General features: G+C 39.2%; 1 non-coding gene across 6 annotated transcripts in view; it reads left to right on the top strand.

The window, feature by feature from the left end:
* Window positions 1–14,761, top strand: part of LOC109437569 (uncharacterized) — a 41,091-nt gene that overhangs the window by 5,561 nt on the left and 20,769 nt on the right. For 4 of the 6 annotated variants that reach the window (XR_012490376.1, XR_012490374.1, XR_012490373.1 and 1 more), the window contains 4 exons: window positions 8,428–8,582; window positions 9,344–9,452; window positions 9,879–10,024; window positions 12,323–12,437. This is a non-coding gene — a transcript (uncharacterized LOC109437569). Of the gene's footprint in view, window positions 1–8,427; window positions 8,583–9,343; window positions 9,453–9,878; window positions 10,025–12,322; window positions 12,438–13,987; window positions 14,289–14,761 lie in introns of those variants that run through there. The other 2 variants (XR_012490378.1, XR_012490377.1) reach the window with 2 other exon arrangements.

The raw sequence follows: 14,761 nt of genomic DNA, 5'->3' as shown, positions 1-14,761 counted from the left end.
AACAATTAGCATTTATAATTCATCCTTCATATACCGGGGTGCCAAAAAAATGTATACAAGTGGACACTTTGGTCAATGTTGCTCAAGCAGTAGTTCATCATAATCAGAAGTGTCTGGATGCTGATGGTAACCACTTTGAGCACCTCTTGTAATTGCAGAAGTCAGACATGACTTGTATTCATCTTTTGTTATCAGTATATGTTGAGTATTACAATTTCAATAGTTTTCCTTTCTTAAAATGTGTATACATTTTTTGGCACCCTGTGTATGTATATGCATATGCATGTGTATATGTATGTATTCAGAATAAAAATTTAAGACAATATGCACAATTGGGCAAAGAGTCATCATCTGATGAGACTCAATAAATACAGTCATCCCTCAGTATCCTCAGGGGATTGGCTCCAGAACCCCTGAAAATACCAAAATCTGAGGATGCTTAAGTCCCTCATAGAATATGATTTGGTATTCGCATATACCTATGCACATCCTTCTGTATACTTTAAGTCATCTCTAGGTTACTTATAATACATAATACAATGTAAATGCTAAGTAAATAATTGTCATACTATATTGTTTAGGGAATAATGACAAGTATATACATGTAAATCTGAAATCTGATTTTATTTCACATCTGATGAAACTCGATATGTGAAATGTATGAATAAAGGAATGTTCATCTATTTTTCTATTTGGTTGTATGTCTTATTCTTAATTAATTACAGGAGATTTTATGTATTACCAATACTGTTTAATTTACACAGATGCTATGTAATCCTGTAGAAAAATCAGAAAATTAAACTAAACCAGACTGCAAAATTGAAGGGTGTCGTGGGGAAGTACTTACAATCTCACTCTCTAGAAATGATGAGTTTGAGTTGCAAATGGAAAATAAAATAAAGACAAGGATTCTTTGGAATAAATGAGCAAGTCATGATGCAACAGCTTGTCATTAGACTATTTTTTTAAACACCAGTCTTTTGAAAATCGTTGGCCTTCATGTAAAGTAAAATTGCTAAAATCTGCATCTTGTCCTGAGTCAGATACGTTTCTGTTAAAATCCTTACTATTTTATTGGGAATTGAAAGCTATAATGGAGGTTTATTAAAATTTATTTTAAACAATATCTTCTTTTTTTTCTTTCCTTTTCTTTTCTTCTTACTTTATTATTCATACTCATGTTCACTGGGAATTCTAGCATTCCCCTTTCTTAGTTATTTTCCTCACATGAGAAAAAGTTCTTTAGTTGACTCTGAATTTGATGACAATTCTACTCTAATAATGTCAATGTTGGATACTGGATCATTTTCAGTAGTGGGAGTACTGTTTTCTAGTCAAAATTATAAATGCTCCTTATGATTTTTGATCAATTTCTGCACTCATTTTTTCTTCTTTTCCTGAGCATTGTACTAGTTGGCTTTTTAGATGCCATGTATTTTTAAATTTTTTAGTATAAATTTAATATATGTATTTTAAAATACAGTATTTAATTGGAGCAAATATATATAAATATTTCAGTTATATTCATTAACTTAAGTCATACAAATTATATTTAACACCAAAATAGGTGTACATAAAAATTTGTATCAAAATTAGAAATATTAATAAATACAAACAGCAGAAAATTGTGCTCGAGGTTTCCATACAAATTAAGTGAAAAAAATTTCATAACATAACAATTTATCACTGTTTTAAGTCAATTAAAAGGGAAGGTTTCTTGTTAAGTAGGTTATTTTCCTGGTTAAAAAATTGTTTTTCCAGAGAATGTTTGATATTTGATCAAATTATTTGTTAAAAGTCAAATACATCAACAAATAAAATTTATGTCTTACCTAATTGCTCTTAAAACTATTTTTTAAATCACACAAACGTATATGTGTAATAAAACTTCCCATTTTATCCTACAGTACTGTGGGTTATAGCTATAAACAATCAGAAGGACTTGTCAATTTCCCTCAAGACCAATCAGTGACCTTAAGATTGCAAGAGAGAACCTTTCATTCCTTGCACAGGAAACCCTCACTTGCATAACTCCTGCCAGTGCAGGGGAGGATCCTGTTTTTATTTACAATTTTTATATTTTTGTAAACGTGAACTTTTGCAATACATTTTTGCTTTTTAAGTATTGCATAAATTATTATTTATCTTGATCACAGAATTTTTAGCATCCCCTCAAATATTGCTCCCGAGGTGAGAGCCTCACTTGCCTTACTCTAATCCTGGTACTAATTTAAAGAACTCTTTTAATTTAATAGGAAAAGTTCATCACTTCGAAAGATAAATGAAGCGCATGAGAAAACAATTTTAAAAAGAATACATAGATATATAATAAACATCGAGAAAACAATGTGTATACAAGATAGCACTCAAAAATCTGTTGTGATGGTTTAGGTAGAGGTTGGTATAAATTATTAAATTTCTATTAACAGAAAAAAAATCCTATCTAGTCCTTCCTAGACTCTATCATTTCCTTCTAAGAAATGACAGAATTAGTCAAACTGGAACTTTAGGATCACCACTAAGGACTAAATAAATGGGAGGGGCTGATCATACAAATTAATGGGAGGGGATTGTCATATAAAACCAGCCTTAACCAGCCACTGTCTCCCGGTTGAAAGCTTCAAGACTATTACAACATGGCCCAAAACAACTTTCCAAACAGTAAGTTTTCCACGCACCTGACTGTGGTTTTCAGTTCTGTTGGTTTGGGGAGGAAATGGGGCTGAACATCTAGCGGGATTGACGGAAGCTGTGGGTTTTCCATTTTTCAAACTTTTAAAATCATTGTAGTGGGGGAAATCCAGTTTCTCTCACGTGATATGAAAATAAGCTGTTTTCTGTGCATTTGAACATTGAGAATTTCATAAAATGCAGACATTCAAGAAATAAAGAAGACAAAATCTTGCTTCAGGAAGGAAGATGGGAGGAAAGAACAGATGGGGAAAAGGAAAAGGAGAGAGACACATTCAAAGGAAGAAACTGGAAGGCATCAAAAAGTTCAGAGACCAGAATGTCTTTGGAATCAAAGTCGCTTCCATATTTCCTTCTTGACTCCGGTTTTTCATAACGTCTATCTAAGCAGGCTGGAAATTCTGTTGGCTTTAATCTGTAAATATTTTAGGAATCTGATTATTTCTCAGTCCACTCCTACCATTGTCACTCTGGGTTTTCGAAAGGTCCACCTAACTGATCTGTTTCAACCTGGCCCCTCATTCAATCTATTTTCAACACGGTAGCCTAAGTGATCTTATTAAACCTTCAACTAGATCATGTCTTTTATCTATTGAAAACTCTTCTGTGACTTCCCACAGTCCTGGGAGGAAAAGGCACATGGCCCCACCATGCCCCACCCTGAAGGCCTTGAACCTCATCTGCTCCTGGTTTGTTCCCTCTTCAGCATTTCTAGCCTTCTTGCTGTAGTTGAATAGGCCAGGCAGGCCCCCATTTCCTACCCCCAATCCCTGCAATATTCCTCTCCCAAATGTCCACGTTGCTCCCTCTCTAATCTCCTTCAGGTCTTTGCTTAACTGGATCCCACTGAGATCTTCTCTAACTACCGTATTTTGCCATGTATAATGCGCACTTTTTGCCCAAGTTTGTAAGGGAAAAATAAGGATGTGCATTATACATGGGTAGTACGAATTACGTAGCTCTATAATTTTTTTAAAAATTGGTGTATATTGGGGAACTGTGTTTTTCCATGACCCATCAGCTTCATGTCAAGTTGTTTTCAATCTAGTTATGAGGGTGCGCAGCTCATTGGCCCATGTGGGAATCCAACTGGCGGCTTTCTTGTTATAAGCACTGTGCTCTAACCACTGAGCGAAACGGCCACCCTATAAATGTTTTTAATTCTTTTATTTATGCTTATCAGTTAAAAGTGTAACTCTAGAAATCAATAACGATATCCGTATGCAAAATATTTTTATCCACTTTATTTTCCCAACCATTCCTATTCCTTCTCCACCTTGTCCGTAGGCATCCATCCATTCTAGTGTATTACATGTCCTTTGGTTATATATGTGTGTATCCTTGATAAGTACACAGCATTTTTTTTGGTGTGATACATTTTATTTAGATTAGATGATCTTTATTGAATAACTTGTTTTCCTCTAATTTTTTTAATCAAGAAATAACACATTCAGTAAAATGCATAAATCTTAAGTATGCAGTTTGATTAATTTTTATGTGTTCACCCATGTCGGCATATGCATTTTCAATTTATAGAAATAATATTGCACTACATAAACCTCATTCTACGTCTTTCTTGACCTAATACTATACTTTTGGGACCTATTATCTTTCTTCTTTGTCATTTTTTTCCCTCATTGTTTTGGTCTTATGCATAAAGTTTCATCATGGGCATCTGCCACTACCATTCTCCTAGTGATGGGCATCTAGGTTGCTTCAGTTGTTACTACAAACAGCATTCTGAAAAATACATCTTGGAGATCTGGGTGAGAAATGGATTACAACGTTACAATTACTTACTATACATAATTTTAACAAGCATAGCCTGATTGTCCTACAGATGATCTAGAATAAATTACATTCCTGCCAGCTCTCCAGAAGGGTTCTGATCTCCCGACTCTACCCCCATCATTGCAAGCATCTGACTTCCATCTGCTTTTCTAACTTTTGAACTGAAGGCTTCAATTATGGTGTGTTTAGTTCCAGCAATTTTTCCCATTACACATTTTGGTATGTTATTTAAGTCACTGTTTTCTATCTCAGTATAACATAGGTTTGCTTCTACATTATCTTTCATTTATTTTTACCTTTCACCTGTCTTTAATTTGTCACTTATATTATATATCATATATTGTGTGACCCAGGTTCATTTTCCTTCATATAGTAAGCCATTTTTTTTAACCCAACACCACCCTTTCCCTCTGATTTTGGAGGCTATAACTATCCCAAGTTCTCACATATAACAGGCCTGTTTCTTGGCTTTCTGTTGGGTTCCATTTGTCTAATTGTCTGTTTCTGCATCGTAGGGAAAAAAATTGTTTTTACTACTCTATTGTTTTATGTGGATGAGTAAATCTATCATCTTGATCCTTCTTTAACAAAATATCTTACCTACTTTGTGGGCTTTTATTCTCCCTATACATCTCAGGTTGCCCACAAAATACTATTGGATTTCTCCTCAAAAAACATAATCCTAGCCCAATCACGAGAAAAACATCAGATAAACCCCAATGAGGGTCTACAAAATGCCTGCTCAGTACTCTTCAAAATTATCAAGGTTGGGGCGGCCGGTTAGCTCAGTTGGTTAGAGCACAATGCTCGTAACACCAGGGTTGCTGGTTCGATCCCTGCATGGGCCAGTGTGAGCTGCACACTCCACAACGAGATTGAAACAACTACTTGACTTGGAGCTGATGGGTCCTGGAAAAACACACTTAAAATAAATAAAAGTTTAAAAAAAAACTTAAAAAAATTATCAAGGTCATCAAAAACAAAGGAAGTGTGAGAACCTGTCAGAGCCCAAAGGAACCTAAGGAGATATGATGACCAAATGTGTTTTGTACACTGGATAGGATCCTAGAATAGAAAAAAGGATACTAGGTCAAAACTAAAATAAGTCTGAATAAAGTATGGACTTTAGTACTAATAACATATCAATATTGACTCATTACTTCTGATAAATGTACCATACTAAAATAAGATGTTAAATAAGGGAAACTGGGTGTGGAATATATGGGCACTCCCCATACTATCTTTGTAACTTCTCTGTAAATCAAAACACATTCTAGGGCAGCTGGATGGCTCAGTTGGTTAGAGTGAGAGCTCTTAACAACAGGGTTGCAGGTTCGACTCCCACATGGGCCAGTGAGCTGCACCATCCACAACTAGATTGAAGACAACGACTTGACTTGGAACTGATGGGCCCTGGAAAAACACACTATTCCCCAACATTCCCTAATTTAAAAAAAAAATTCTAAAATAATGTTTACTTTAAAGAGCTTACTGGTATTTTTATTTGGAAACGTGGTTCCCTAGTGAAAGATACTTAAAATGTTCTCTACAACCAACACTATGGTGGTGAATATTTATTTGCATTATCCGTATGCATATGTGTCAAATCTTATAGGGTGCAGACACAGTAGAGGAACTGCCAAGCTGCACCTCGTGCCAAGCTCCGTGCCCTGGAGCCAGAGGTGAAGTAGATCTTGATACAGCTCTCAAGGAGCCTTTTGTATATGGGGATAAAACATGGATCCTGGGTTGAAGAGATAGATCTTAATTTTATCTCTTTGCTTCCCTCGTTTATCTTTCATCTTTCTCTAGCTCTTTCTCATCTTCTCCTCCCTGCCCAGGCTCTACCTGTCAGTGTCTCAGGAACTCCTAACTTGCTTGTCCCCTCTCCCATGCCCTAGGTCTTAAGAGTGGGTACAGTCAAGGACCTATGAGCTGAAAAATGAAGGCATAAGATGGGTGGGGTCCAGTGAGGATTTTAAACCCAAGACCAACCTCAGAGCAGATCACTTTGCCATCAGAAAAATTCTATCACAGACTATTGGAACTTCTCTCTAAGCCATCATTTCTCTTAGTTTCTGATTAAAAGTGTATTGGTTTGGAGTGGGGGCAATTATTTTGCAGTTTTTAGGTAGTTTTAAGGGGTTTTAGATTTTCTTTGTGGGGGGCAGAGTTTTTCAGTAATTCAAACTTTCAACAAATGTTGGAGTAAATATTGTGCCATGCACAGTTGTCCAGGGCTTAGAAGGGGCCTGTGCTTGGTTTAATGCTCTGCTTTTCTATCTTGACATTGTTAACAAATGTTGAACAAAGAATCCAACATTTTTATTAGAATAGAATTTCATTGGAATATTTGCACTGGGTCCCAGAAATCATGTAGGGGTTCCTAATTCTGTTCACTAGGAATTTCATAGCGAACAAAACAGACAAACATGTCTTGTGGAACTTCATACCAGACGGAAAAGTCAGAAACAGGTGAACATGTAAAAGATTTCAGAGGGAGAGAAGACCAGTGAAGAAAATAAGACAGGGTGAAGCCAGAGAGCATGGCATGGAGTGTGGGTGAGCTTGGACTGGCGGGACAGGCAAGGACTCTGATAGTGTCCAAGCTGAGACCTGAGGAATGTGAAGGAGAGAGCTAGTCCATCATTGTGAGAAGGAGAGCATTGTGGAAAGAGGAGCAAGCACCAAGCTCTGGAGTAGGAAGAAGTTGGCCTGGTTGGGGAAAAGAAAGAAGTTAGGTGTGGTGGCTGGAGTACACACTTATTCTAAGGTGTAAAGCCAATTAGATCACCGTATGTGATGAGGTCAAAGAAACAGGTAGGGGCCTGGTTGACTAGTGAGATTCAAGAGAGTAAAAGGGTGATGTTCAAGTTAACCCTTCCCCTTTCAATGAAGTTCAATAGACCAGGAGGTAGTGGATTGGTATGCATTTGCAGATTTAGGCTTTCAGGAGGAACAAACATTCAAAGATCAAACCAAAAAGCACCCTCGTGGACTGGGAATACAAAGGAATTCTTTATTTTGCTGAAGGAATGTAATGGGTAGCCACAGCTGTAGTTTTTACTGGATCTTCCCTTTGCATAATGTGGAGTTTGACTGTCTGGGAATGACCTTAAACATTGCAAAACTGTACCAGAGGTAATAAAGAAATAAGATTGAACTTGTTTTTTATGAGGTGACAGTCAAAGCGACTCAGTACCTTAAAGTCTCCTGTACCTATGAGCATAGCTGTTGTACTTCCAATCGAACCTCTGGCATCCCCAGTAACTTTTCTTCTGCTCTCAGTTCACTAAGTTTAATTCTGCTACAAAGTCATATGTTCTAAAAGTGAATAGCCAAGTTTTCCAGATTTGGCAAATTCAAAGTGTCCCCTATCTAAAATCGTGTCATGTGGTATTTAATCCCTATTTGAAGATTCTACTGATAGTATGGAATTCCTTTTTCAGTTAATTTTGTTATCCCCATAGTGTTTTTAAAAAATATTTTGGGAACTAATCCTTTGTGTCTGCTATTGAGAGCAATGGACTTCAAAATGAATCAATATGCGTCAAAGAATTTAAATCAGAAACACTGAAAGGGGATTAATGGTGTCTGTATCACATATTCATTTGTAGGGGTTCAAATATTTATCATTTTAATGACATTTCATACATTTTCTTTATTCGTGTTGTTCTTGATCCATATGAAGAGTACACATCAATTTTTCATGGTTTTTGAAAATAGAAGGCCTTGACTCCCCAGTGAAGGCATTCAGATGAGCTGCAGAAGTTAAATAATCACCCTGGTGTGTTTAAGAGCTTTATAATTGCATGAGATTTCTTCCTAGTGTGTTCTGGTGGGTTCTAAATGAAGATGAAATGAGACAGTAGCTTGAACCTGAAGTTTGAATGTATGCGCATATAAGCTGACCTGTTAAATGCTTCTCTCCTAATCTTTCCACAGAGACCACAGCAAAGAATCACAGACGAAGCCGCACCAAATTCACAGAAGACCAATTGAATATCCTCATCAAAGCATTCAATCATACACCTTACCCAGGTTATGCTACCAAACAAAAGCTTGCTTTAGAAATCAACACTGAAGAGTCTAGAATCCAAGTAAGTTACAAGTTCTATATCACCAAGACAAGAAGCAGAAATCAGGGTCGGGGGACCATTAATTGAACACATATTACGTAACAGTGTGCTGAGGGCTTTGTGTGGAAATTCATGATCAACACACAGAATGAACTCATAAGGATGTTGCTCTTAGTCTCACTTCACGAATGTGGACACAGCATGAAAGTTCACAGGAGTTAGGAGTAACTGTGTAGGTACACGTTCAGAGAAGAGGAAATGCTTGAGCTGGTTATCTTTTTAATGTATTGAAGTAACATTGGCTAATAACATCATATAAATTTCAGCTGTACAACTTTATAATACAAAATCTGTATGCTCCATTGTGTGCTCACCACCCAAAGTCTAGTCTCCTTCCATCATCGTCTTTTTGACCTCCTTTCCTCTCTTTATCCTCCCCCTACCCCTCTGGTAACCAGCATACTGTTGTCTGTGTCTATGAGTTTGTTTGTTGCTTTCTGTTTTATATCCAACAAAGTTATCCTTTGAACTGGTTCTTAAATGTATAATAATCACAGCATCTATTTATTAACATAAAAATATAATTATAGAAAATCATGTCGGGACCAGACTGTGAAGGGGCTAAATACCACTCCTTGACCTAAGACTTAGTTGAATGGGACAGGTATCAGTAATAATCCTGAGCTTAGGCCTGATGAGAATGACTCCCTTTGGGGAAAGGCAGTGATGGAGCTGAGATGACATAGACATGTTTAATTCTCTCGTTTTCTTTCCTCACTTAGATTTGGTTTCAGAATCGAAGAGCTAGGCACCGAGTTCAGACAAGATTAGAACCTGAGAAGGACTTAGAAGCAAGCCAAGACCAAGATCACCCTGAAGAGAAGATTCATGGTAAATAGCCTTCTCCAGTCCCATTCTCCAGCAGAGCCTCTTGGGTGTCCACGAACCTCTCTTCAGTAGTGGAGCCAACTACTATTCTGAATGGGAAAAGAATGTTCTCTCCCTCAGGGCCTCCTGGTCAGAGTCTTCTCCTGGCAAAGGATTCAACATAGCCCCTGAGAATTCTTCCCCACGTGATCCATGGGTTTTCTAAGAATTTCCCCTTCATACCCTCTTTCCATGGAAGTCCAGCAATGCAGCCATATACTGTGTTTCCTCTAGAAGCTTTCTCCTGGAATGGGCTGGGACAAGGCCCTCTCAAGGAAAGGCAATAGGTTCCAAATTAGATGGAGACCATGGGACATAGTTGGGTTCCTTGTCTGACTATGTAAACATCTCTGAAATGTTCCTTGACCCACAATCTTACACCTATCGTAGGTAGAGAAGATAGACGGTGTCGTACCAGCTATACTTCCTCCCAATTACACATCCTCATCACAGCATTTACAAACAACCCTTATCCTGGGATTGATTCCAGAGAGCAACTTGCTAAGCAAATTGGGGTTCCAGAGTCAAGAGTCCAAGTAAGTGATAATGAATTTGACTGTTCCCTCTCCTAGGGGTGTAGACGTATGAGAAGGGAAGCCATGCTGGCCTTGAGCTGTTCATCAGCATGCCAGGCACATCCCCACTCCAAGGCCTTTCATAAGCCGTTTTCTACGTCTGGTAGGTTCTACCCCCAGGAACTCACATGGTCTGCAACTCACATGGTCTGCTCTCTCCACCCGCTTCAGTTCTTTTCTTTTTCTTTTCTTTCTTTTTTTTTAAATGATTTTATTGGGGAAGGGAACAGGACTTTATTGGGAAACAGTGTGTACTTCTAGGACTTTTTCCAAGTCAAGTTGTTGTCCTTTTGATCTTAGTTGTGGAGGGTGCAGCTCAGCTCCCGGTCCAGTTGCTGTTGCTAGTTGCTAGTTGCAGGGGGTGCAGCCTACCATCCCTTGCAGGAGTTGAACCTGCAACCCTGTGGTTGAGAGGACGCGCTCCAACCAACTCAGCCATCCGGGAGCTCAGCAGCAGCTCAGCTCAAGGTGCTGTGTTCAGTCTTATTTGCAGGGGGCGGAGTTCAGTTCTTTTCTGTTGTAATCAATGTTGTATTTCTTGTGCTTTGAACAGTGCCTGGCACATGACACTCAACTTATTGAATGAAGGAAGGAAGGAATATTACTTCACACCGAATACGAGCCAGGCACTTGGCTGAAGTCTTTCTATCATATCCTTCAGCCTTTTTAATTATCCCGAGGTTCAAATTATGTGTCTGCTTTAGAGATTGAACATATAGCTCATCCAAAAAACAAACGAACAAACAAAACGAAACAGAAACAAACTCACAGAACTGAGAACAAACTGATGGTTGCCAGAGGGGAGGGGTGGGGATGGGCAGAAAAAGGGAAGAGGATTAAGAACCACAAACCTCCAGTTATAAAATAAGTCATGGGGATGTATAGTACAGCATAGGGAATATAATCAATACTATCGTGATAACTGTACGGTGACCTATTGCGGTGATCACTTTGTAAATAAATGTTGAATCACTATGTTGTACGCCAGAAACTAATAGAATATTGTATGTCAACTATAATTAAAAATAAAATTGAATTTTAAAAAGCCATAATCTAAGTAAATAAAGAGAAACAAACAACCCCAAAAAAACATTTAGCTCAGAGAAATGTAGCAGCCTACCTAAGGATTCATTGCTGCTGAATCCTAAAATGGAATGTAATTCTGCCAGTGGTGTGGGGGGGTGGGTCTGTGTTCAATACATAAATATGAGTGTTTGTAAAATTACATTATTATGTATAGTATATATAACATAAACATTTAATATGCATATGTATGTATAATTTATGGGTGCAAGCATGGATAGCAATGAATTATGTCTTGTAGGACAAAAAATTGTATGCTGGGTCATGTAAAAAATAGACATTTTTGAGAAGAAGATGGAAAGGATTCCAGGCACAGGGAAGAGCATGGTACTTTAGGGAGAGACCAGCACTTGTAAGGATGGGATTATGGGGACTTTCAGGATATGAAACCCATCACTTGATCATGAAGGTCCTAGGTGCGAGGTTCAGAAATTTGAGCTTTGGGGTGACCAGTTAGCTCAGTTGATTAGAGCACGGTACTCTTTTTCTTTTTTTTTTTTTTAAGGGGAACAGGACTTTTTTTTTTTTTTTTTTTTAAGGGGAACAGGACTTTTTTTTTTTTTTGGAACAGGACTTTATTGGGGAACAGTGTGTACTTCCAGGACTTCTTCCAAGCCAAGCTGTTGTCCTTTCAATCTTAGTTGTTTAGGGCTCAGCTCAGCTTCAGGTCCAGCTGCACTGTCAGTTGCAGGGGGTGCAGCCCACCATCCCCTACAGGAGTCAAGGAATTGAACCAGCAACCTTGTGGATCAGAGCTCACTGGCCATGTGGGAATCGAACCGGCAGCCCTCGGCATTAGGAGCATGGAGCTCCAACCACCTGAGCCACCGGGCCAGCCCGAGCGTGGTACTCTTAACAACAGGGTTGCTGGTTAGATCCCCACATGGGCCAGTGTGAGCTGCGCCCTCCACAACTAGATTGAAACAACTACTTGACTTGGAGCTGATGGGTCCTGGAAAAACACACTTAAATAAGTAAAAAAAGTTAAAAAAAATTTTTTGAGCTGTATCTTCAGAACTGGTAAATGTTCCTACATGTCATATGGACTATCAATTATTTTGGAATTGGGCCTAAAATGAACCACCTCTCTCTTCCCTTTTCCTTTTGAAAAAGAAGCAGTGGTGAGGCTTGCATGACATCAGTTGCTTTAATGAATTTTCTGTTTTATCCACTTAGATTTGGTTTCAAAATCGAAGATCTAGATTCCATGTACAGAAAAAAAGAGACTGTGATGAGCTCTAACAACAGAAACAAGACCAGGAACAAAATCTCTGAGACATGGGAGTTCAAGGTAATCAGCCTGTTGTTCCCATTTTGGCTAAAAGCAGAGCCTCCTGGTACCCAGCCCTTCCATGTGCTGGAGTCAACTCCAACTTTCTCTTGGAGATGAAAGAGTCCCGCTCAAGTGCCTTTTCAGGCTTCATGGAGTCCGGGGATCAGTCAGAATCCATGAAAACTCTTCCCAAGTCTGGGTCCTCCCAAGGAATTACATTGCCCTCTTTTCCAGCTGGATCTAGAAACCCCATCGGAATGTGAATTTTGTTCACCATTGCCTAGTGTTGTCATTGGAATTAACCCCTGGTCGTTCGCAAAAGGTGAACAAATTCACAGACTCAGCCTGAAATGAGGAGAGCAAGGAAGTTTATTCGAGAAGAAAGTTGTCAGCATAGAAGTTACTGGGGCAGAGAACTGCACCTAACTTCAGGTTAGCTTTTTCTTACATAGGAAAGGATAGGTAAATTTCCTTACTGCAGGAGATGTGATGTATAGACTGAGGTAATTTGACTAACATATGTTGGTTATATAACTATTTTCTTTCTGCACATGCTCTTACCCAGAATGCATACAGAAAAACCCACAGTGGTGGAGGGGGACCAAGCCTTAATGTTCATTTTATTTTTTTTCTTAATTTTTTTTTGAACAGGACTTTATTGAGGAACAGTGTGTACTTCCAGGACTTTTTTTCCAAGTCAAGTTGTTGTCCTTTCAATCTTAGTTGTGGAGGGTGCTGTTCACCTTCAAGTTGTTGTCCTTTCAATCTTAGTTGTGGAGGGCGCAGCTCAGCTCCAGGTCCAGTTGCTGTTGCTAGTTGCAGGGGGCGCAGCCCACCATCCCTTGCGGGACTCAAGGAATTGAACCTTGTGGTTGAGAGCCTGTGCTCCAACCAACTGAGCCATCCGGGAGGCAGCTCAGCTCAAGGTGCCGTGTTCTATCTTAGTTGCAGGGGGCAGAGCCCACCATCCCTTGCGGGACTCGAGGAATTGAACTGGCAACCTTGTGGTTGAGAGCCCACTGGCCCATGTGGGAATCGAACCAGCAGCCTTCGGAGTTAGGAGCATGGAGCTCTAACCTCCTGAGCCACCGGGCCTTGACCAATGTTCATTTTATTTTAATTGTATTATAATGAGGCTAGAGTTCAACTAACGGACAGATTTTAACAGTTTGCGCATGTGTGATGAACCAGTTAATACCAGTTGGGTCTTATCTCCTCTTTTTAGGAGTGTTTGGACATTTTGATTTATTTCCAGGGGATGAGGCTGGGTGGTTCCTGGGGAGGGGATAGAGGCCTGGGCAGTCCCCCTTCAGGTTCACTTTTATTAACCCTTTTCTGCCTTATCACCTGGTACATGGGAAACAATAAACTTTTGCGGGAGGTATGATTAAGTCAATGAAGAAATAAATGCTCAGGAGTATCCTGCCAGGGGCCAGCTAGTGCATGGTTTTCCCAGGAAGTAATAGGTTCCATGTTGGACTGGAAAGGTAGGAAAGAGTTTAACTTCCATATTTGTGTCTGTAAAGTGGCTTCATTGATTTTTCTTACCCCTGATCTTTCCTCCTAAGGTACAGAAATTACACCAAATGGCACCAATCTCATTAACAACTGTCTTATTTCTCTGAAGCCAGAACAGAATGGACCAAGAGATAAATTTGATGTCATCAGCCTGGGCTCCAAATCTCTCTCATCCTGGGAACATACCCTTCTAAATATACTGTCAGCTTCTTGAAAAGCTGAGCCTTCTGGAGATGGTAAACAGAACTTCAGGAGGCAGACAGATACAAGGCACCACACCGCCCTATCCAATGGAGCCTGGCTCCACTTCAGCAGATGTCAGAGAAAATGAAAATAAACTTATTCATATCATTTTTAAGTCATCACAGTATTGAGTGATACAGGGAAAAAGCAATGGATGTGTGATATTGTGATTTATAAGAAATACAGGTTTGCTCCTCATCTACAGAGCTAACGCCCTTGGAATTTCCTATGATGAGAGCAATAAAATCGCGCTTGTTATGTTAATGAGTGACTTGGGAAAAGCCCTGAAGGATGCCCAGAGGACAAACCATGTGATTAGAGGGTTGGAATTTTCTGTCTAATCCCTGGACCTCTGGGGAGGGAAAAGGGCCTAGAGATTAAATCAATCTCCAATTACAACGATTTAATCAATCATGCCTATGTGGTGAAGCCACCATAAAACCCAAAAGGGTGGGGTTCAGATTGCTTTGGGGTTGGTGAACACAGAGATTTAAGGAAAGAAAGAGTGGCATGCCTTGAGAGGACACGGAAGCTCTGAGCTCCTTCTCATATACCTGGCCCTGTGCATCTTTTCATCTGGC

This window comes from Rhinolophus sinicus, linkage group LG11 (genome assembly GCF_036562045.2).
Source record: "Rhinolophus sinicus isolate RSC01 linkage group LG11, ASM3656204v1, whole genome shotgun sequence".
Lineage (NCBI taxonomy): Eukaryota > Metazoa > Chordata > Mammalia > Chiroptera > Rhinolophidae > Rhinolophus > Rhinolophus sinicus.
The sequence above is the reverse complement of the archived record's forward strand: the minus strand, read 5'-3'. Positions and strand labels throughout refer to the sequence as shown.